The sequence below is a fragment of the Schistocerca cancellata genome, chromosome 1, assembly GCF_023864275.1.
Source record: "Schistocerca cancellata isolate TAMUIC-IGC-003103 chromosome 1, iqSchCanc2.1, whole genome shotgun sequence".
Lineage (NCBI taxonomy): Eukaryota > Metazoa > Arthropoda > Insecta > Orthoptera > Acrididae > Schistocerca > Schistocerca cancellata.
In genome coordinates this window covers 992,019,663-992,023,361 of record NC_064626.1, presented here as the reverse complement: position 1 = coordinate 992,023,361, position 3,699 = coordinate 992,019,663, and the positions used below count along the sequence as shown (strand labels likewise).

Genomic DNA, 3,699 nt, shown 5'->3' with positions numbered 1-3,699 from the left:
CACAGTGTAAGGTGGAGCCATAAAAAACGTAGACTGAACTAACTACCTTTCAATTTTGTAGCCCGCGCGGCGTCTTTGTAGGGGTGACAGGATTTCCCCGGGTCCAGTGACCAGCCACTACCGCGTCCCCATTATGCCAACCCGACACTTTGATCGTAACTCAGTCGCCGTACGAGCTTCTCCCCTGTCAATAAGGCAAACATTGAGGATATACGAGGATAGTGAAGGCTGGCCGGTATCGGCAATAAATCGATCGGGCGGTTAGCGCTGCTGGGCTGGCTGGCCGGGCAGGGGCACGTTCAGGCAGCCCGCTGGACTCCGCAGCACGGTGGGTAGCCGAACCTGCCGCAGCTCGCGCCGGCGCCGCAACCGTCTCTGCGTAGGTTCTCTGGGCGGGCGACCTGCTAAACGTTGCGAGGGAGGCAATCTTCCTTTAGGATTTATTAGAGTGGTGCGTAAGTTCGTACTATTTTTCGGTAAGTTTAATAAACACAACAGATACACATAACAAAGAGTTTAGTAATCAATAATATACTCTGCCAACGCTGGGGTAACTTTTCGATTCTGCGACTGTAGAAATCATGTGGTTTTGAAGCGAAGAAATAGTCGAGCCATGTTCGATGCGCATTTTCATCCGGAAAGAAAGTTCCCTAAATGTTGTTCGATAGAGAGCGGAAAAGGTGAAAATCTAATTGCGCAAGATCAGATCAATAAAATAGGTGGCGAGTGACTTCTCAGCCCAACTCCCCAATCGTATTTTTTGTCGTGTAGCTGAATGCGGGCCAGCATTATCGTGGAGAAGTGTCACTTCACGCAGTCTTCCTGGTCGTTGTTTTTGGATTGCGTGTTCGAGATGTCCAGGCTTTTGTCAATAAATGTCAGCACTGATGTTGTACTTCGGGGAGACAATTTGTAGTACACCACATCGTCATTCTTCCACCAGATGCGTATATTATCTTTTGTGGATGCACGCAACTCTTTGTACGGAGAGTTGTTGCTTTGTTTGGGCTCGACTGTTAGCGTCAAGACACCTTTCCTCATCACCAGTAACAATACAGCACAGAAACGGTCAATGTTGTTCACGAGCCAATTGAGGACGAGCAAGCAAGCGGAGGCGCACATATGACCACTCGCTGATCCTTGTGAATTTGGCTTGTGGTATACGATACCCATGAACCTGATTTTTGAACCTTCCCCACTGCATGTAAATGTCGCACGATGGTGGAATGATCACAGTTCATCACATTTTCAGTTCTCGATTACACTGACGTGGATCGTTGTGCATTAATGAGTTTAAGCGATATTCATCAAGCCCCGAACGTCTCTCTGAACGTGAAGAGTCACTAATGTCAAAACGACCAAAAAGAGAGCCGGCCGGAGTGATCGAGCGGTTCCAGGCGCTACAGTCTGGAAGCGCGCTACCGCTACGGTTGCAGGTTCGAATCCTGCCTCGGGCATGGATGTGTTTGATGTCCTCAGGTTAGTTATATTTAAGTAATTCTACGTTCTAGGGGACTGATGACCTCAGAAATTAAGTCCCATAGTGCTAAGAGCCATTTGAACCATTTAAAAAGAGAATACCATTTCCTTGCCGTGCTCTGTGCCATAAGCGGTGAAAATGTTTCCGGCTCCCTCCGCTGCTGTCATCCCTCTATCGAACTCAAACAGAAGAATGTGTCCGAAGTGTTCCGATTCTACCATTTAACATTCCATTTTCTAGCGTCCACAGCTCCACTCACTATCTCCAAATGATTAAATGACAATATGTGACAGTGAACTACAAATAAAAAATGACAATCGATAAATAAATCCAAAGCAACCGGAATACCAACATGAGAAACAAAAACGCTACGAACTTCTGCAGCGACCTAATATTTATTAACTGCAAGTTATTATCTAGCTACAAACAAAGGTTACAAATGTTGAAAAGATATTAGCAGTGGTGTTGAAACAAATCAAGAAAGTTACTACTAGGCGTATGTAGCAATCAATTATAATGCTGTTATTGTTTTATGAAGGGCAGTCCACGAGTCGTAGTCTATCGTTCCGTATCCAGCGCACTGCAGCGCTCCCAAAACTTGGCGCTCACCTTCATTCTGGCAGCTGTTCACTTGGATCTTCATGTTTTTGGCACGTGTGGCACCATTCACTGACTGTGACTGTGGTCTTCACCTTTGTCCGGCATAGCAGACTCTGTTGACATGAAATACTGTGTTCCATTCTTCCGCAGGAGTTTGCACCAGGTCGGAACTGCTGGTGCTTATCAGGAACTACGGATAGAAACCCCTGTTATATCCCGAAAACGTTGTGCATTCCATGCCAAATCATGACGTCAATCATCTTTTCTTTGCACTATCTCCTCGGATGCTGGGTCTATAGTGAAGCGGTACTGTTAGACATTACCGAGCTTCATTTGCTATTATCATCTATACAGCGTTACTCTTAGTAAGGTTTAAAAACCGCCGAAGTGACTTAGATAAGGCTGAGAAAAGTAATTTAATATAAGACACATAGGATCGTAAAAGTCGTGAAATATTTCAAAATGAATGAGACATTTTGTACGTGTGACGTCACAAGATGACGTACATCGTCGTACGTGCAACGGTTGGGTTTGGGTTTGAAGGGAGGACTGAGTGATGTAATAGTTGCGTTCGGAAACGGTGCAAACTTCGAAGACCTTTTGTAAACGTGTTCTGTCGTAAACGTAAAACTTACGAAATTATTGTCCTATTCGTAAGCCAATCAAAGCTCTTCTTATTTCGTGTTTCTTTCCTTTTGTCCCTTCTTGTTTTGCTTGGAGATATTATTCAGTAAAGAAAACTTAGGTCATTTGCTTGTAAGACGCAATTCGGAAACTGAAACTCATCTACTTGTGACGCAATATTGTAGGTTTTTGTTGTACTGTACTTTGCAATAAACCAGCGGTGACCGCGAGACCAGCAAATAAAATAATAAATTTTACTTCAATGTCAGTACAGAATTGTCTAACACAATGAAAAAAATACTGCCTGCCAGACCCAAGACTCGAAATCTGAATCCCACATCGACCTATATTCTCGATTTGGGTTGGGATAATCAGGTGTGACAGACCGATAGGCTCAACTACTGTGGCTTGGTAGTCATCTGTGACGTCACATGTTGAACATTTGTCATCCACTTTTGGGGTATTTTCGTGGCAACGGCCTTGCCGCAGTGGATACACCGGTTCCCGTCAGATCACCGAAGTTAAGCGCTGCCGGGCGTGGTCGGCACTTGGATGGATGACCATCCGGGCCGCCATGCGCTGTTGCCATTTTTCGGGGTGCACTCAGTCTCGTGATGCCAAGTGAGGAGCTACTCGGCCGAATAGTAGCGGCTCCGGTCACAAAAAACCATCATAAGGTCCGGGAGAGCGATGTGCTGACCACACGCCACTCCTTTCCGCATCCTCAACTGAGGATGACACGGCGGTCGGATGGTCCCGATGGGCCACTTGTGGCCTGAAGACGAAGTGTATTTTCTGACATTTGCGACTACAATGTGTGTTATATTAAATCACTTGTCTCAGCGTCATCCACGTCGTTTCGAAAATTTTAAACGTTAATAAGAATCGCCCTGCATATTTAGAAACTCATATGCTCTTCTTCCTGAACTGGTAGTGTCCCAGATTCAATGGAATTCATCAGTCTTCCATTTTTTAAGCCCTTTCTTGTTAGTTAT

The 3,699-nt window shown here is 45.3% G+C and overlaps 1 pseudogene; it reads left to right on the top strand.

Moving 5' to 3' along the window:
- The first annotated feature begins 3,174 nt into the window (after window positions 1-3,174).
- Window positions 3,175-3,292, top strand: LOC126102995 (5S ribosomal RNA; annotated as a pseudogene).
- Window positions 3,293-3,699: the final 407 nt, after the last annotated feature.